Source organism: Triticum aestivum, chromosome 5A (genome assembly GCF_018294505.1).
Source record: "Triticum aestivum cultivar Chinese Spring chromosome 5A, IWGSC CS RefSeq v2.1, whole genome shotgun sequence".
Classification (NCBI taxonomy): domain Eukaryota; kingdom Viridiplantae; phylum Streptophyta; class Magnoliopsida; order Poales; family Poaceae; genus Triticum; species Triticum aestivum.
The window spans coordinates 611,816,453-611,837,556 of NC_057806.1; the positions used below are offsets into that span (position 1 = coordinate 611,816,453).

The 21,104-nt window shown below is 44.3% G+C and overlaps 1 pseudogene; it reads right to left on the minus strand.

Annotated features, from left to right (window-relative positions):
* Positions 1-19,396: 19,396 nt before the first annotated feature.
* LOC123107950 (dehydrin Rab15-like) lies at positions 19,397-20,235 on the minus strand (annotated as a pseudogene).
* Between the last annotated feature and the right edge of the window lie 869 nt (positions 20,236-21,104).

The window sequence follows — 21,104 nt, forward strand, 5'->3', positions numbered from 1 at the left end:
GACCATGAGATTGTGCAACTCCCAGATACCGTAGGAGTGCTTTGGGTGTGCCAAACATCACAACGTAACTGGGTGGCTATAAAGGTTCACTACAAGTATCTCCAAAAGTGTCTGTTGGGTTGGCACGAATCGAGACTGGGATTTGTCACTCCGTGTAACGGAGAGATATCTCTGGGCCCATTCGGTAGGATATTATCATAATGTGCACAATGTGACCAAGGAGTTGATCACGGGATGATGTGTTACGGAACAAGTAAAGAGACTTGCCGGTAACGAGATTGAACAAGGTATCGGGATACCGACGATCGAATCTCGGGCAAGTATCGTACCGATAGACAAAGGGAATTGTATACGGGATTGATTGAATCCTTGACATCGTGGTTCATCTGATGAGATCATCATGGAGCATGTGGGAGCCAACATGAGTATCCAGATCCCGCTATTGGTTATTGACCAGAGAGTTGTCTCGGCCATGTCTGCATGACTCCTGAGCCCGTAGGGTCTACACACTTAAGGTTCGATGACGCTAGGGTTATAGGGAAAGTATGTACGCGGTTACCAAATGTTTTCGGAGTCCCGGATGAGATCCCTGACGTCAAGAGGAGTTCCGGAATGGTCCGCAGGTAAAGATTGATATATAGGAAGTATGGTTTTGTCCACCGGAAGTGTTCCGGGCATCAGCGGTAGTGTACCGGGACCACCGGAGGGGTCCGAGGGTCCACCGGGAGGGGCCACGGACCCCGGAGGCCTACATGGGCCAATAGTGGGAAGGGACCAGCCCCTAGGTGGGCTGGGGCACCTCCCACCAAGGCCCAAGGCGCCTCCTAGAGGGGAAGGGGGCAAACCCTAGGGCAAATGGGCCCTAAGGCCCACCCTAGGTGCGCCTCCCCCTCTCCCCCTTGTGGCCGCCACCCTAGATGGGATCTAGGGCTGCCGCACCCCTTGGGGTGGGAACCCTAGGTGGGGGCGCAGCCCTCCCTCTCCCCCTATATATAGTGGAGGCAAAGGGGCAGCCCAACACACGAAGTTCTTCCCCTGTTGGCGCAACCCTACCTCTCTCCCTCCTCGTCTCTCGTAGTGCTTGCCGAAGCCCTACTGGAGTCCCGCGCTCCTCCACCACCACCACGCCGTCATGCTGTTGCTGGACGGAGTCTTCCCCAACCTCTCCTTCTCCCCTTGCTGGATCAAGGCGTAGGAGACGTCACCGGGCTGCACGTGTGTTGAACGCGGAGGCGCCGTTGTTCGGCGCTTAGATCGGAATCAACCGCGATCTGAATCACTACGAGTACGACTCCTTCATCCGCGTTCTTGCAAAGCTTCGGCTTAGCGATCTACAAGGGTATGTAGATGCACTCTCCTTCCCCTCGTTGCTAGATTAGTCCATAGATTGATCTTGGTGATGCGTAGAAAATTTTAAATTTCTGCTACGATCCCCAACAGTGGCATCATGAGCTAGGTCTATGCGTAGTTTCTATGCGCGAGTAGAACACAAGTTGTTTTGGGTGTCGATTTTGTCAATTTACTTGCCGTTACTAGTCTTATCTTGACTCGCCGGCATCGTGGGATGAAGCGGCCCGGACCGACCTTACACGTACTCTTACGTGAGACAGGTTCCACCAACTGACATGCAATAGTTGCATAAGGTGGCTAGCGGGTGTCTGTCTCTCCCACTTTAGTCGGATCGGATTCGATGAAAAGGGTCCTTATGAAGGGTAAATAGAAATTGGCATATCACGTTGTGGTTTTGGCATAGGTAAAAAATGTTCTTGCTAGAAACCTATAGCAGCCATGTAAAAACTTGCAACAACAATTAGAGGACGTCTAACTTGTTTTTGCAGCATGTACCGTGTGATGTGATATGGCCAAAAGGATGTGATGAATGATATATGTGATGTATGAGATTGATCATGTTCTTGTAATAGGAATCACGACTTGCATGTCGATGAGTATGACAACCGGCAGGAGCCATAGGAGTTGTCTTAATTTATTTATGACCTGCGTGTCAACTTAAACATCATGTAATTACTTTATTTTATTGCTAAAGTGTTAGCCATAGTAGTAGAAGTAATAGATGATGAGACAACTTCAAGAAGACACGATGATGGAGATCATGGCGTCATGTCGGTGACAATAATGATCATGGAGCCCCGAAGATGGAGATCAAAAGGAGCAAAATGATATTGGCCATATCATGTCACTATTTGATTGCATGTGATGTTTATCATGTTTTACATCTTATTTGCTTAGAACGACGGTAGCTTAAATAAGATGATCCCTCACTAAAATTTCAAGAAAAGTGTTCCCCCTAACTGTGCACCGTTGCGAAGGTTCGTTGTTTCGAAGCACCACGTGATGATCGGGTGTGATAGATTCTAACGTTCGAATACAACGGGTGTTGACGAGCCTAGCATGTACAGACATGGCCTCGGAACACATGCGAAACACTTAGGTTGACTTGATGAGCCTAGCATGTACAGACATGGCCTCGGAACACGGAAGACCGAAAGGTCGAGCATGAGTCGTATAGAAGATACGATCAACATGAAGATGTTCACCGATGTTGACTAGTCCGTCTCACATGATGATCGGACATGGCCTAGTTGACTCGGATCATGTTTCACTTAGATGACTAGAGGGATGTCTATCTGAGTGGGAGTTCATTAAATAATTTGATTAGATGAACTTAATTATCATGAACATAGTCTAAATTGTCTTTGCAAATATGTTGTAGATAAATAGCTCATGTTGTAGCTCCCTGTTTCAATATGTTCCTAGAGAAAGACCAAGTTGAAAGATATTGTAAGCAATGATGTGGACTGGGTCCGTAGTCCGAGGAGTGTCCTCGCTGCTACACAGAAGGCTTACATCTTTGATGCATCCCTCGATGTGCAAACCCCTACAACATCATCTGTGGATGTTGTGAACACCTGACAGACACATCCTGATGACTACTTGATAGTTTAGTGCACCATACTTTACGGCTTAGAATCGGGATTCCAATGATGTTTTGAACGCCATAAGACATATGAGATGTTCCAAGAGCTGAAATTGGTATTTCAGGCTCATGCCCGTGTTGAGAGGTATGAGACCTCTGACAAGTTCTTTTGCCAACAAGATGGAGGAGAATAGCTCAGCTAGTGAGCATGTGCTCAAAATGTCTGGGTGCTACAATCACTTAAATCAAGTGGGAGTTAAACTTCCAGATAAGATAGTGATTGATAGAGTTCTCTAGTCACTATCACTAAGCTACTAGATCTTCGTGATGAACTATGACATGCAAGGGATGGAGATGATCCCGGAGCTGTTCGCGGTGCTTAAGACCGCAACAGGTAGAAATCAAGAAGGAGCATCAAGTGTTGATGGTTTAACAAGACCACTGGTTTCAAGAAGGGCAAGGGCTAGAAGGGAAACTTCATGGATGGCAAACCAGTTGCCGCTCCAGTTAAGGAACCCAAGGTTGAACCCAAACCCAAGACTAAGTGCTTCTATTGTAAGGGGAACGGTCACTGGTAGCGGAATTATCCCAAATGCTTGGTAGATAAGAAGGCTAGAAACTTCAACAAAGTATATACGTGTTATTAATGTGTACCTCACTAGTACTCCTAGTAGCACCTGGGTATTGGATACCGGTTCAGTTACTATTATTGGTGACTTGAAGCAAAAGCTACGGACTAAACAGAGACTGGCTAAGGGCAAGGTGACGATGTGTGTTGGAAGTGTTTTCAAAGTTGATGAGATCACCATCGCACGCTCCATCTTCCTTCGGGATTAGTATTGAACCTAGATAAATATTAACAGGTGTCTACGTTGAGCATGAATATGATTAGATCATGTTCATTGCAATACGGTTATTCATTTAAGTTAGAGAATAATGGTTATTCTGTTTATATGAATAATACCTTTCATGGTCATGCACCTTATGTGAATGGTTCATTGAATCTCGGTCGTAGTAATACACATGTTCACGCCAAAAGATGTAGAGTTAATAACGATAGTACCACTTTCTTGTGGCACTGCCGCTTAGGTCATATTGGCGTAAGATGCATTAAGAAACTCCATGTCGATGGATGTTTGGAGTCACTTGTTTTTGAATTGCTTGACACATGCGAGCCATGCCTCATGGGCAGGATGACTAAGACCCCATTTTCAGGCACAATGAAATGGGCAAGTGACTTGTTGGAAATCATACATGCTGATGCGTGTGATCCAATGAGAATTGAAGCGTGCGGTGGATATCACTATTTTCTCATATTCACTGACGATTTGAGTAGATATAGGTATATTTACTTAATGAAGCACAAGTCTGAAACATTTGAAAAGTTCAAGCGGTTTCAGAGTGAAGTTAAGAACCATCATAACAAGAAGATCAAATTCCTACGATCTGATCGATGAGAATTTCTGAGTTATGAGTTTGGCAATCACTTAAGACATTGTGGAATTGTTTCGCAGTTGAAGCCACCTGGAACACCACAGCGTAATGGTCTATCCGGACGTCATAATCGAACCTTATGAGATATGATGTGATCTATGATGTCTCTTACTGATCTACCGCTATTATTTTGAGGTTATGCTGTGACGCCCCAAGACCGGAGCTTCAGTTGCCTTCTAGGGTTTCCAGGGTTTCGTCGTGTGTTTTGTTTGGTTCTTTGCATTCATCTTTGCATCATGTGCATTGCATCATGTCATCATGCAACCCGTTTTAAAACTCACTTAAATAAAATTGCATGGATCTTTGATCCATTTAAATCGAGGGAATTCACATGGTGATTCTATTTATAACATATCCTCCCGACAATAGGGAGATATATTCAATATTTCTTTAATTTTAAATTCACTATAACCCACTTGCAAATCATAATGGCTTTGTTATCACAACCCTTGGCCTCGAACTTAGTCCATAAATTCTTTCGTCATTTTCGGAGCTCTCCCAAAAATTCGAACATTTTTGGACACCTTCATTTCCTAGCCCTTGTTCAAACCTTTTGGATTAAATTCAAATGATTTTGAATTTAGATCTTGCATTCTTGCCCACTCCATTTTTCTGGGTTTAAGCTCATTTTTATGAGACCGGGAGAAATTACCCCATGCATAAATCTTTTCCTAACCTCTCTTTTTTTCTTTCTTTTCTTTTCTGCAAAAGGAAACATGAGGGAGAGAGAGAGCATGCACTGCTGCCTATTTGGGCCTCCCACCAAGCTGGCCCACCCAGGCCATCGTTCCCCACAAGTCCATTAGCCAGGTCGGCTCCTCCTGCTTCATGGCCTGCTAGGCTCAGCCGCCTCCCACTAGTGCCTGCAACCCTAGGCCCGACTGAACCCCACTCCCCTTGATTGCTCGTTCCCTCATTCCCTCACCGCCGCTAGAAGCCATCTCCCTCGCTCGACCTCCTCCTTCCCTCGATCTCTCTCTCTCGTGCCCGACCCCATCTTTCCCTCGCAGTCCGATCCCCATCCCCAGCTGCTCGAACCCCCTCTCGATCTCCCTACGGCTCCCCTCATCCACCCTCCTCCTTTGATCCAAGGAACCAGGTCAGAGCCACGTCGGCCTCCTCGCCGCCGATGCGCCCACGGGGCCATCAACATGCGCGAGCCTGCACCCCCGCCTCCTTCTCCCACCAGTGTTGCCGCCTTCCCCACTCCGGTGAGGCCGCCGCCCGCCAACGTCAAGCATTGCCCATCCCGGCCTTCTCCTTGCTGCTCTCGGCGTAGGCCGGTGGCCCCAGTCGTCATGGCGCCGGCCACCAGAGCCTCCAAGCCAGCAAGCCCCTTCCTCATCGGGCCTCCTATGCTTCTACTCGTGCTCGAGCTGCACCGTGTCGTGCCACTCGGCGCCCTGCTCCGTACCTCGACCTCGTCCAGCGATCTTGCCTCCACCGCGTCGTCCCTCCTTCTCTTGCTCGTCTCTGTTTTGCTGCCAAGTACATGCTTCACCACCGAACCAGAACGCCAAGTACCACTACAAACTCGAAGAATTCAGATGCATCAAGCCCCCGAGGAGACCCGTTTTTCGTCAAGTTCGACTACCCGTATCATCAAGAACCACTACGGCCGGAGACCTCAGACCCGCCAAGTACCCCTTCGAGCTATCAATACCGCAAGCGCCAAGTTCCATGACGACCCAAGTACCGCGAGAACGTTTGTACCTCTACCGTCGCCTTCGGCATCGCGAAGACCGTCTAGCACCCCTTCGAGATGACGAGACCGACAAGTCCGAAGATGCAAGTACCACTCCGAACCATGTACGACGACCGTCGCCAAAGACCCGTGTAACGCAAACGTCAAGTTCAACTACCGTCGCGTGAACCGCTACTTTCCACGACGACCTCATGAACGTCTACTTCCTCTTCGACTCGTGAACCTCTACTTCCACTACGATCCGCGAGTACCACTACTTCCACTACGAACTCGAACCGCCGCAATACCGCACGCTTCAAAGGTATAACCTCGAGACGACGTCTGTGAACGTATGTTTGCGATGCTTGAGATGCTCGGGTTTTGCACCCTATTCAAATTGTCACTCGTTTCCTTGTCGCCAACTCGTGGGACACCCGGAATCTGGGAGTGCCCCACCATCTTTTGCACGCATCCGCACACTTCTCCTTTGCATCGGTATCTCAATCGAGTTACCGGGAACCGGAATGTTGTCGTGGCACCGTTTTTCGTTATCGTTGCCGTGGCACCGTTTTCTGTTATCGTTGCCGTGGCACCCCTTTTGTTTCCGCCACGATGACAAATGCTTCTTAATGCTCTTATCAACTTTTAATAAAATGCATAAACTTGAACATGCCATCCGCATCATGTTAACAACATTAATATGGTTTAAATTGTTGTTTGCATTAATTTACTAATGCATATGGGGATTTACCGGATTTGTTGTTTGTTATGTCCAGCCCCATTTAAATTGTTTAGATGATATAGTTTTGTTATGCTTCACCTCTTGCCATGTTTACACAACATTTAATATTGTTGAGTACCTAACGAGAGAGAACTAAATAATTGATGTGGTGTTCCGTCAACATGCAACTCGTTGCATATTGAGCTCCACTTAATTTGTAGGATTGCTTGTGCACTTTGCCATGCCATGCATATTTAAACCAGACATGCATCATACTTGGTTGTGCATCATGCCATGCTTATGTGGTGGTTGTTTACTATGTTGTTTGCTTCTTTCCGGTGTTGCTTCTTCGGGTTGGTTCCGATAACATCGTGTTTGTGAGGACCCGTTCGACTACGTCCGTTTGTCTTCTTCATGGACTCGTTCTTCTTCCTTGCGGGATTTCAGGCAAGATGATCATACCCTCGAAATCACTTCTATCTTTGCTTGCTAGTTGCTCGCTCTTTTGCTATGCCTATGCCGCGATACCTACCACTTGCTTATCATGCCTCCCATATTGTTGAACCAAGCCTCTAACCCACCTTGTCCTAGCAAACCGTTGTTTGGCTATGTTACCGCTTTGCTTAGCCCCTCTTATAGCGTTGTTAGTTGCAAGTGAAGATTGAAGTTTGTTCCTTGTTGGAACATGGAGATGTTGTTCCTTGTTGGAACATGTTTACTTGTTGGGATATCACTATATATCTTATTTAATTAATGCATCTATATACTTGGTAAAGGGTGGAAGGCTCGGCCTTATGCCTGGTGTTTTGTTCCACTCTTGCCGCCCTAGTTTCCGTCATATCGGTGTTATGTTCCCGGATTTTGCGTTCCTCACGCGGTTGGGTTATAATGGGAACCCCTTGACAATTCGCTTTGAATAAAACTCCTCCAGTAAGGCCCAACCTTGGTTTTACCATTCGCCACCTAGCCTTTTTCCCTTGGGAGTTGCGCACCCCGAGGGTCATCTTTATTTTAACCCCCCCGGGCCAGTGCTTGTCTAACTGTTGGTCCAAACTAGAGCCACTTGCGGCGCCACCTCGGGGAAACTTGAGGGCTGGTTTTAGCTGTACGTAGTGTTCATCCAGTGTTGCCCTGAGAACGAGATATGTGCAGCTGCTATCAGGATGTCGGCGCATCGGGCGGTCTTGCTGGACTTGTTTTACCATTGTCGAGGATGTCTTGTAGAACCGGGATACCGAGTCTGATCGGAATGTCTCGGGAGGAGGTCTATTCCTTCGTTGACCATGAGAGCTTGTCATGGGCTAAGTTGGGACACCCCTGCAGGGATTTGAACTTTCGAAAGCCGTGCCCGCGGTTATGGGAAGATGGGAATTTGTTAACGTCCGGTTGTAGAAAACCTGAAGTTAACCTTAATTTAAAATATATCAACAGCGTGTGTAACCGTGATGGTCTATTTCCGGCGGAGTCCGGGAAGTGAACACGGTGTTGGAGTTATGCTTGACGTAGGTTGTTCTAGGATCACTTCTTGATCATAGTTTCTCGACCGTGCTTTGCCTTCTCTTCTCGCTCTCTTTTGTGTATGTTAGCCACCATATACGCTAGTCACTTGCTGCAGCTCCACCTCATACCTTTACCTTACCCATAAGCTTAAATAGTCTTGATCGCGAGGGTGCGAGATTGCTGAGTCTCTGTGGCTCACAGATACTTACAAAACCAGCTTGCAGGTGCCGATGAGACCATGCAGATGACGCAACCAAGCTCAAGGAGGAGCTCAATGAAGATCTTGTCCTTTGTGTTGTTTCGTTTCAGTCGATCAGTAGTGGAGCCCAGTTGGGGTCGATCGGGGACCTTGTCGCATTTGGGGTTCTTCTTTTATTTTGGTTCCGTAGTCGGACCTTGATTGTATTTGGATGTTGTAATGCTTTATTCATGTAATTGTGTGAAGTGGCGATTGTAAGCCAACTATGTATCTCTTTTCCTTATGTATTACATGGGTTTTGTGAAGATTACCTCACTTGCGACATTGCTTTCAATGCGGTTATGCCTCTAAGTCGTGCTTCGACACATGGGAGATATAGCCGCATCGAGGTTGTTACAAGTTGGTAATCAGAGCCCTTCCCCGACCTTAGGAGCCCCATTGCTTGATCGTTATTAGCGGCCGAGTTGTGTCTAGAAAAATGTTTTGAGTCAATTAGGAATTATATATCGGAGAGTTTAGGAATTCTTTTTACTTCCCAGTCTCCTCATCGCTCTGGTAAGGCATCCTGATGTAGAGTTTTGACTCTTCTTTTCTCAAATTTCACTAATTTTTTTAGGATCACGCGGGTATCTTGGAATCGTTCCGATGGTTTTGTGACGAGAACATTGTCTTGGTGCCTCCTGTCAGGGGTTTTGTGGAAGTGTCCCAGGGAGTTGAGCTCCGAGGTGTTGTCTTCATAATTTTATCGTTGCAGTTCTGGAATACCTGAGTTTAGTATGCCGACATCGAAAATCTCTTTTATGCAGTTCGTTGGTGAGATAACCTCGACGCCTCCAAGTATTGGGGCGGGAGTTCAGGAATATTGCCATAACTTGTATAACAAATGCTTTTCGAAGGTTGAGGTAGATGATTTCTGAAGGTTTCTTGGTTATGTGTTGAAGGATGGATACAGCTGGATGTAGGATTTGCTAGTTTTGGGTGAGATATTATGCTTCCTCTGTATCCCCAACACCTGCTTGCATAACCGGAAAGTTTCAGGAGTTTATAAGTGGGAATTCAAGTAGCTCTTTGGATATCTTTCCGACAGATGTATGATATGAAATTGGGGTTCGACGTCTAGTGGTCTGCCTATTCATGGTCGGTTTTACAGTGGTCTCGTTGTGTCTTAAAGAGTCCTTGGCTATGCTGACTCGGGGACGCTTCGTATGTCATGTGCACTGCCTTGTACATGATGGTGCTGTACGATCGAGCCCATGTAGGCCCCACCACGAAAACTTCGGACGAAATCTCTATCATATGTTTGTTCCGACTTATTCTGCAAGCCAACCCTTTGTTTTTGTTTTGAGTTGTGGTATTCGAGTTGCTTCAAAGTCAAGTGTTGATTCCATACCTTTCCCCAAATGGTGTTCTCATACTCCGATGTGAATACCAATCCTTCTTGATCATCGAGATTGTCTTGTCAATCCTTTTCAACTGGTGTGTTTCTCTTCAAGTGAATCCGTTCGTTTCAACATCCGCTTGATCAAGTATCAGTTCTTCTCAACGGTGTTTGTTTCATCCGTCTCCAAGTTGTCTTTGTTTTCCCACCCACCCACCCTTTTTCTTCGAGGACTCAGTTTTCTTAATCAAGTATCCATCTTATTGATGTGAAGTCTTTCCATTCTTTTCCGTCAATGTTCTTATCCGGTGATTCTCACGAAGATGCTAAGGGAGCTTCAAGTTCATCTTTCTTCATTCTTGTCTTCTCTGATGGTTTCAAATCAAGCTTTTGGTGTTGATCATATCCGTTTTCCTCGTTTCAAATGCCTTCTCTTGCCAGTGCACCTCATAACCATTCATTTCTCGCTATTCATTTATTCCGGAGTGCTCAAGATATCTCGAAGATTCGTGCTTACATTCTGTTTTCGTTCAAACTCTTTTGAGGATGTTCCCTCATTCAAGTCATTTAATTCAACCGGTGCTTTCTCTCTTTTGAATCGTTCAACGGTGTTTCTTTTCAGTGGGCCCTAACCCACAGGTCTTTTCCAGGATCTTACTTGACTCTTCTTATTTTCCCGGAGCTATCCTAAATTCTTTTGAAGTTTGACGTAAGAATGAGTTATCATCAGTCATATGTATTTCTCCAAGATCTGTCAATTTTTTTTCTTTTTCATTGTTGGCTCAACCTCTTCGTTTTGATTCTTCCAGAGTGTCTAAATAATTCTTGGTGGTGCTTCTCGTCGTCATTCTCAACATTTGAAGACCGAAGAAGAATTTTCCCTCCTTATTCTATCCACTCTCTCAGAGATTCATGGTTCTAGCTACATGTCATCCCCTCATAATTGTTTTGAATGTGGCAATTCTTCTCACCTATCCGGAACAATTCGAGATTCTGCTAAGTTTGATTCTCCGAAGGCCATCATTTTGGGATTATTCATTCTCAGCTTTCAGCTCTCGTTCCCCAAATCTTACCGGTACATCATTCAAATATTCTCTATTAAGCTCGTGACCTATTTGTCCTCTTGTATCTAAATTCTCTCAAGCATCTTCATTTAATTGCTAATTCTTCCTGGTGTGTCTTCATGTTTTAATCTTTCTTTTCAATTCTTACAGTGGTTCGTTCAAGAGTTTTCTTCCTTCGTGTATCATATCTATGCATTCGTGCTTTTCAAATTCTACCGGTGGATCGTTGAAGACTTTCTCAAGTTTGCGCTACATCTATCTTAATCTTTCTACGAGCATAAGTAGTATGCCAAATACGTTGCTTGTCAGCAATTAAATTGTTGAAGGATACGCATAACATAATTCTTATTCTTGTTTCATCCTAATGATTAATTCTTTATTCTAGAGGCCCTTCAAATTCTCGGTTTCATTTGTTTCATTTTATCTTTTTCCCAGAGTTCCAAGTTCTCTCAATTATATCTTCACGGAGATCCATCTAAATCATTACAAGGTTTTACCTTGTGTTTTCAACTTCCCTTTCTTCTCGTTATCCTTTGGTTACCGGAGTTCTTCATGGAGGTTCTACTTGTTGGTTCATAGAGGATTTATTTCCTTTTCGAAGTGTTCATCGAGATTCTTTTCAGATGACTTCAAGCATTCTTCATCTTGCAATCCAGAGTGTAATTCTTCCGTCCGTATCAATAGAGGTGGTATTATGTCATTCTCGATAATTTGAGTTCTTGTTTTCATGATTCACAAGTTATCAAGTATGAGATATTTTAAACCCATCACCTTCTTCCTTGGAGTTATCTTGGGTTATACTTCACCAAAAGCCTTCCCTAAGGATTGTCGTTTTATGGTGCTTATAATTGACCCAAGTTCTTCATCTACCCCCCCCCGGTGAAATAAGCTTCTCATCTCCTTGTTGTTATCAATCTAATATATCGTTTCTGTTAGTGGCACAATTTCACCTCATAGTTTGAGATGTTCTCCATAAGCCCACTACAACCTTGTTCTTTTCGTTGTTGGTTTTTCCAATAACTCCGTTCGACCCTTCTCCTAAGGATGCCTTCGCAAACTCTTTTTGTGACAGAAGTTGGCATTTGCTTCTCCATTCTTTTATCTCAATTATTTATCGTCTATTCTTTTGTTCCTGAGGCACGGTGATGTTGCTCTCTTCAATCCATCATCTGGTGTGTCAAGATCATGTTCTTTTCATGCCTACCCATTTAACCGGAGTGTGGTGCCATTCTGCTCAAGTTCTTTTTGTCTTATCAAGCCTTGCATCTCTTTTCAACCGGAGTGCTGTTTGAGATTTTTCTTACCCTTCGTTCCATTCATTCAATAGTTCCAGAGGCAGTGTGTTGTGATTTCATCAAGTATCTTCTCATCTTACCAAGTTCTTATTCAATTCCTTTTCTTTTCAGTCGAAGTGCTGCCCGAAGTTGTTCTTCCTTGTTCCTCTTTTCTCGGTTATCCTTAGAGGAATAAGGAAATGTTTCTCGGTTATGGAGGTGATAAAGAGTTTGACGTAAAGAGTTACGTCGATGCAAGCTTAACACCTATCCGGATAGCTCTGAGTAGAGATACCGGATACGTATAATGGAGCAACAATTTGGAATAGCTCCAAGTGGAACGTGGTAGCAGCATCTACGATATGACATAAAGTTTTGCGAAATACATAGGGATCTGAATATGGCAAGACCCATTGACTACAACCTCTCTCACAAGCATAACATGATCAAACCCAGAACTCTTTGAGTGTTTATCACATAGTGATGTGAACTAGATCATTGAGTCTAGTAGATTCTTGGATGTTGGTCACATGGCGATGTGACCTGTGAGTGTTAATCACATGGCGATGTGAACTAGATTATTGACTCTAGTGCAAGTGGGAGACTGTTGGAAATATGCCCTAGAGGCAATAATAAATTGGTTATTATTATATTTCCTTGTTCATGATAATCGTTTATTATCCATGCTAGAATTGTATTGATAGGAAACTCAGATACATGTGTGGATACATAGACAACACCATGTCCCTAGTAAGCCTCTAGTTGACTAGCTCGTTGATCAATAGATGGTTACGGTTTCCTGACCATGGACATTGGATGTCGTTGATAACGGGATCACATCATTAGGAGAATGATGTGATGGACAAGACCCAATCCTAAGCCTAGCACAAGATCGTGTAGTTTGTTTGCTAAAGCTTTTCTAATGTCAAGTATCAATTCCTTAGACCATGAGATTGTGCAACTCCCGGATACCGTAGGAGTGCTTTGGGTGTGCCAAACATCACAACGTAACTGGGTGGCTATAAAGGTTCACTACAGGTATCTTCGAAAGTGTCTGTTGGGTTGGCACGAATCGAGACTGGGATTTGTCACTCCGTGTAACAGAGAGGTATCTCTGGGCCCACTTGGTAGGACATTATCATAATGTGCACAATGTGACCAAGGAGTTGATCACGGGATGATGTGTTATGGAACGAGTAAAGAGACTTGCCGGTAACGAGATTGAACAAGGTATCGGGATACCGACGATCGAATCTCGGGCAAGTATCGTACTGATAGACAAAGGGAATTGTATACGGGATTGATTGAATCCTTGATATCGTGGTTCATCCGATGAGATCATCGTGGAGCATGTGGGAGCCAACATGGGTATCCAGATCCCGCTGTTGGTTATTGACCAGAGAGTTGTCTCGGCCATGTCTGCGTGACTCCCGAGCCCGTAGGGTCTACACACTTAAGGTTCGATGACGCTAGGGTTATAGGGAAAGTATGTACGCGGTTAACGAATGTTGTTCGGAGTCCCGGATGAGATCCCGGACGTCACGAGGAGTTCTGGAATGGTTCGGAGGTAAAGATTGATATATATATGAAGTATGGTTTTGGCCACCAGAAGTGTTCCGGGCATCAGTGGTAGTGTACCGGGACCACCGGAGGGGTCCGGGGGTCCACCGGGAGGGGCCACGGGCCCCGGAGGCCTACATGGGCCAATACTGGGAAGGGACCAGCCCCTAGGTGGGCTGAGGCGCCTCCCACCAAGGCCCAAGGCGCCTCCTAGAGGGGAAGGGGGCAAACCCTAGGGCAGATGGGCCCTAAGGCCCACCCCAAGTGCGCTTCCCCCTCTCCCCCTTGTGGCCGCCACCCTAGATGGGATCTAGGGCTGCCGCACCCCTTGGGGTGGGAACCCTAGGTGGGGGCGCAGCCCTCCCTCTCCCCCTATATATAGTGGAGGCAAAGGGGCAGCCCAACACACGAAGTTCTTCCCCTGTTGGCACAGCCCTACCTCTCTCCCTCCTCATCTCTTGTAGTGCTTGGCGAAGCCCTGCTGGAGTCCCGCGCTCCTCCACCACCACCATGCCATTGTGCTGCTGCTGGACGGAGTCTTCCCCAACCTCTCCTTCTCCCCTTGCTGGATCAAGGCGTAGGCGACGTCACCGGGCTGCACGACGCGGAGGCGCCGTTGTTCGGCGCTTAGATCAGAATCAACCGCGATCTGAATCGCTACGAGTACGACTCATTCATCCGCGTTCTTGCAACGGTTCCGCTTAGCGATCTACAAGGGTATGTAGATGCACTCTCCTTCCCCTCGTTGCTAGATTACTCCATAGACTTGGTGACGCGTAGAAAATTTTAAATTTCTGCTACGATCCCCAACAGTAGTTCGGAGGTGATCCGAACTGCGACCGAGCCGGCTTGAACCTAAGGGGTCCCGCGCTTAAGGGAAGGAACCTACGAGGTCGGATCCGAGGACACTAGTCGTATGTGATCCGAGCTATATTCATATTGTGGCCGACTAGACTTATGTACCTTAGGGTCCGTGCGAGGCCCAAATGTTGAGCCCGCGACGGACGCCTATATAAAGTGGGGTGCAACACACTGATGCGGTTGATCACTTCATCGCTGTCACTAGGGTTTGCATGTGTTGCGAATAGACACCTCCACTCACCGTCGGTTGTGTGATCGGACCTAGCAGTCCGCCGCACGACGTTCCTCCTGCACGCGTGGATACCGTTAGAGGCGGTGCACTTGCGCCGCTCCGACGAACTTGTATGTGGGAACCGACGACCGGCTGTTCGAGGGAGATCGGACGAGGAGGAGACGATCAACGCGGACGCGCTGCCCCAACTCTTCTTCTGTTGCACGGCACTGCGCGTCTAGTGGTAACGAACTATGATCCATCTCCCGTAGCATGTTCTTGGTTGTTCTACGCGTAGGAAATTTTAATTTGCAGTCGATGCACCCTACCATAGATCCCTACAGATCCAACTATATTAATTAAACTCATGATACAATTAAGATCAGAAACTTTAAAGAACATGTGAGAGATATATCAAACACATATCTACTAGTACGTACTCTCAGCCCCGAGGATGAACTAATAGCACATCACCATGAGAATAGAGGAAGAAGTTGTTGGTGATGGTGATGAAGATGGGGGGCATATATGCATGTCCTCAGCGGCATTCCGGCGCCACCTAAGGAGAGGGGAAAGGGGCGCCCTCCTTTCTTCTTCCTTGACCCTCCAGAGAGAGAGGGAGCACTCCCCTAGATGGGATCTTTGTTTTTTGTCTCCAACTTTTGGTACTCTTCTGCCCCGAAACACCATATCTTAAATAACCGGAGATCTGCAATTCTGGCCATTTTTACTGAGTTTTTACTATTGTTATAGCTTTCTTGCAGTAAATTAGGGCCCCAACCGACTTAAGGAACCTCCGTGCGGCCCCACCGTGTGGCCAGGGGCCCCGCATGCAACTGGTGGACCCCAAGGTTCCGCTGCGGGAGTCTTTTGGCATAAAAGAGTTTCTGATATTTTTTTAGGTTTTTTCGTTCCATAAAACTAAAATGCCAAAACACTAGAAAACAAGAACTCGCCTTTGGCACTGGGTTAATATGTTAGTCCAAATTAATATGATATAAAATTGTGCAAAAGCATATAAAATTATGTGATTATAGTATGAATACTTAAAAATATTGTAGATATATTTGAGACGTATCACCTACTCGCAGATGTGCATGCATTCATATCCCCAAAGCAAAATGAATTGCGCCTTGAGCACCCCTTGTTTGTTCAGAAGGAAAAAAATGACAAAAAAAATTCCTGGCATTATTATCTTCATTTTAAGCTTTAAGGTTCATACTAGTCAAAAGCAAGTTTCAAACTCGCACCATTGCGGCTCGACGACCGCATCAGTGCCGATCTTCTCCTTGAGACGTCGTGGAGGGGTTGTGATCACCTTCTACCATAGTACACTCCAGCGAAAACCATATACCCTCGAGATAAACGACAGTGGTGTTTATGAGTCTTGTTTCCCTCTTGGGGGCATCGTTCTTGGAGTGGATGTTGGTTGGGGGACCAACTGATGCGTGAGGTTGGTGGAGGCTATAGTCATGGCAACGACATGTGGAGATGGCGTCAGGGATTTTGTGGCGAGGATGATGAGGGTGACCGACGCAAGTGGCAATGGTTGTGATAGCCGGCTCTTCTCCAACATGTTCATGGGTTTGCCTTTTGTTTGTGTGTGAAATAGGAGTTGTGGCGGTGGGGACGGGTGGTAACAATGATATGTGGATGGGCTCTTCAACGATTTTCTATGGTGCCAACCTTGCATATTTCTTATTTGTAGCTCTCCTTAATTGTCAGAGTTGCGTTGTCCCTGTTGGCCGAGTGATTGGCATGTATCTTATTGTAGTTTTGCATGACCTCTATGACGTGGGTTGGGTCAATGGTCATCTGTGGTGAAGTCGAACTCGCTTGCTCAGGGAAAAGGAATGATATTGATGTGTGCTCGAGAAGAAGTGATGACATTAGCGCTTATGTGCTACCTCGACGAGACTTTATTCAGAGTGATGTGTGTAGGATATCTTGTGTGTGTGGCATAGCGGTTTGTGATAGTTTTGTCCAGTTTTTTGTAAATTAACTAGGCAACTCTCTTTGTCTTAATTATTGAATGGGGCAAATCTTTTGCCTTTATTAAAAAATACACGGGTTCTTCTCATTCGACTATCAGGTATACTAGAAGGGCTAGGCGTGCTTTGCTGCGCCGTTGGTGTTATTGAGATTCTTAAATTTTATTACTCACTCTATTTCAAAATATAAGGTGCATTACTTTTTTTGCAAAGTCAAACTTCTTTAAGTTCGATCAAATTTGTTGAGAAATATATCAAAATTCATATTATCAAATCGGTGTCATTAGATTCGTCATGAAATGGATTTTCATTTTTTTAAGCTTGTGGATGTCGATATTTTTGGCTTTGAACTTGGTCAAAGTTAAAGAAATTTGACTTTCCAAAAAGTAAATTTGCGGGTGGGGGGATGACGGATTATTTTGGTACTGATAGAATATTTAGTTTGGCGGGTGGGAGAGATGATGAAGTGTGTTTATGTTTATTTATAATGGGGTTATTTGGTGTGCCTTTTGCGGTGTGATTCTATGTTATCCGCTAATTAAACCATATTTGTGTGGCGAAATTTCTCTTGATGGTTGCATCTACTATATTGATGATATAGTATCACATGATGATGCTTCATTTTTCTAGGAGGTGGTAGGGTGGGCGGGGTTGATATGTTTTTATATGTCTGTTGTTGCAATTGATTTGTAGCATCGTAAACCAAAATACAAAACTGAATACATCAATCGAATGAAAGAGCTTTGAAATTAGGAAACATAGTGAATTAAACTAATTAAATGGGAGATATCCTTGAGAATTTTTTGACCTGGACAAATCCGGTGACCAAATTTTAGTTGGAGACATGAGTTGATTGTGAGGCCTTAAAAACTACAAAGCATAGTGTATTGTACTAGAATGGTTAGGCACGCTTTTGCTGCGTTGTTGGTGTTGTTGGGCTTTTAAAAAAAATATAAGGTAATTACTTTTTAAGGTCAATCCTTCTAAGTTTGATCAAACTTGTAGAAAATATATTAAAATCTATAATATCAAGTCGGTATGATTAGATTCGTCGTTGAATGAAATTTTATACTTTTTTTGTTTAATATTGTGAATATCTTCCTCTGAACTTGGTCAAAGTTAAAGAAATTTGTCTTTTCAAAAGTTAATACCCCTTATATTTACCGTGGAATATTTAGTTTTGCGGGTGAGGAAGATGATGCAGTGTATTTTATGTTTATTTATAATGGAATGATTTGATAGGCTTTTCATTGTGATTTTCTGCTATCCGCTAATCGACATATTTATATGAGAAAATTTTGACGTTCCTACATTTACTATATCGATGCATTTATTATATTGATGCAACAGTGACACATTATGATTTCTTTTTCTAGGTGGCGGGAGGATGGTTTTTTTTCTGGTCGGCGAAATGATACGTCGTACTGGTATGTTTTTATATGCCGACTATTGCTGATTGATTTGCTACATTTACTATATCTGTGTATTTACTATATTGGTGCAACAGTGTCACGTGATATTTTTTATTCTAGGTGGTGGGAGGATGTTTTTTTTCTGGGCAATGTAGTACTGATATGTTTTTATAGGCCTTATAGGCTGACTGCTGCTGATTGATTAGAAAAATCGTTGACTTAACAAAATCATAAACCAAATTTGAAATTAAAATTTTTAATTAAATGAAAACCATATTTAAAATTAAATTGTCAATTGAATAAAAATCAAATTTGAAATTGAATATCTCAGTTAAATGAAAGCATTTCAAAATTTGGAAACTTCAGGAATTAAAAGAATTGAATTGAGGAGCTTCTTAAGAAAGAAAAATCGTAAATCAAATTTAAAATTGAATATCTCAATTAAATAAAAGAGCTTCAAAATTAAGAAACCTAGAGAATTAAAAGAATTGAATTGGGAAGCTTCTTATAAAATTAAAATCAGATGCTAATTCTAAATTAAAGAATTCAATTAATTATGAGACCTTAAAAATTAAAAAACATAGTAGTATATCTATACCAATATAAAGAGAATCAGATGGACGGATCCAAACTATCTCGACCGTTAAATCATGTTATTTAGCGGTTCAAATCGCTTTAATGTTGAACGCCAAACACTTTTAACGCTATAATTATCCATTATTACAATTGGTTATAAACGTGTTTTGACTCAACGCTATTCCTGTCATGTAATTAGGTATATTTTATCTAATATAACGTGCCACTAATATCCTATCTAATATAAACGTGCATTGTACATACACTATTACTAGTGTTATAAAAGTATTGAATGAGTGAGCGTTCAAAATTGTTCATCGGTCGAAATCGGGTGCTGAATTTTAATTGAATTGAAGACCCATTGAATGTGGGCTCTATAAAATGAAAAACATAATGTTAATTTGTGTTCATATGATTTAATTTATAACTATCGTTGCTGAAAACATGATAATCATTATAACTGGAAAAAGTGTCATTTTAATCCTTAGCTCAAAGGCTCATTGACCAGTAAAAAAAGGTAAAAAAGGACCCTCATATAGAGAAACAAGCACTAAATTTGTTTCAACATGAAGACACAACACACAAAACATAACAAACACAACGCAAACACAACGCACGCTGTATACAGAAAGGTGTCCCTGACGCAGATGATATCAGAGACAAGCTTTCGTTCAGCTTCATCTTATTATTATTAAACAAAGATCACGCGGAACTTGAAGGCTTTGACGCGTGTAGCAGCCGGCCGGAGCCGGCACCTCAGTGCTGTCCCGGCAGCTTCTCCTTAATCTTGTCCATGATCCCCTTCTTCTCGCCGGTGCCAGTGCCGGCGCCGGCCATTCCTGCGTGGCCTTGCTGCCCGTAGGCTCCACCAGTTCATGTTCCCGACCCGTAGGCTCCTCCAGTCCCTGTTCCCATCGCCATGCGCTGCTGGTTGTCCTTGTGGCCGCCGGGGAGCTTCTCCTTGATCTTCTCTTTCATGCCCTTCTTCCTCCTCCCGCCCATGCCGTCGTCCTCTGAAGACTGTACAGCCACGGAAATGAACATCTAGACATATACAGAAGCAGATGAATGTGTACATGTGTGTGTCGACAGAGAATCATACCGAGCTGGAGCTGGAGCTGCCGGAGCGATGCAGGATCCCACCGGTCTTGTGCTCCTCCCTGCGGGCCTGGAACTGCCCGCCGGTGCCGGGAGCGGCCTGCGCTCCCCCGACGCCGCCGGCCAGCGGGAACGGGTTGCCGTGCTCGTCCACGCGGTTGGCGGGGTTGTCGTGCTGCCCTTGGAACTCCATCCTTTGCCTCTTGCTAAAACGGTTGTGGCTTTAGCTTTTGGTCTTTGTAAGTTTGGATGACAGAAAGCTCGTGAGTCGTCGCTGTGCGCAGAGAAGTGGATTGCCAGGTTGATATTTATACCGTAGCGACAGGCCGGGGTCGTAAAGGAATTTGGCAGGCCAGGTGGCTATCGCAGGGGGTACGTGTGCACGCATGGTGAGTCGGGAGGCGCAAAGTGGTCGCCGCGGGCACAGGGATAGCCGGGGCGTGTGCACGCGTCGCAAAGCGGAACGTGTCGGTGGCGCCACGTACGCATTCTTTTTTTTTTGCAGGAGGCCACGTACGCATTCGACTGTTCTGGAAGGGTGACTTGACAGATTAGCTCGTCGTTCTATGTTGATGTTACAGTTTATAATTATTACAGGACGGTGAGTTTGAAGATGAACAAAAAAGTTACAAGACGGTGGGAAGCGGATTTGTAACACCGGGTGCTCCATACCTCTGTACGAACATTAAATTTAAAAAATATTAAGAAATTTGAAAATATATTTGAGATTTTGAGATACCAAACCTAGGTCCTGATCTACTTATGTGTGAAAAAATATTATGCGTGAGATTTCATGAAAAAATACTAGAAAACGTATTTGCGGCAAAAAGACAAAAAAATTCTATGTATAAAGAAAAAAATGTTTGGATGAATTTTTGTTTGGACAGTATTTCCTTCGCTACGTTTCCTGGTATTTGTTCACGAAATTTCACACGGATATAGATTGAGAACACACATTTGATATCCCCAAATTTCAGTTTAAAAATAGTATTTTTACAATTAATATTTGTATAGGGGTGTGGAGCACACAGAAGCTCCTGTGTATTTTCCCAGGACGGTGTGCTTTGTGTCGCTACTCCATTGGTTCTTCTTGAGGTACTTTTTTTTTTACGATTTGAAATCTCTAAAAAGACATATATTTAGGAA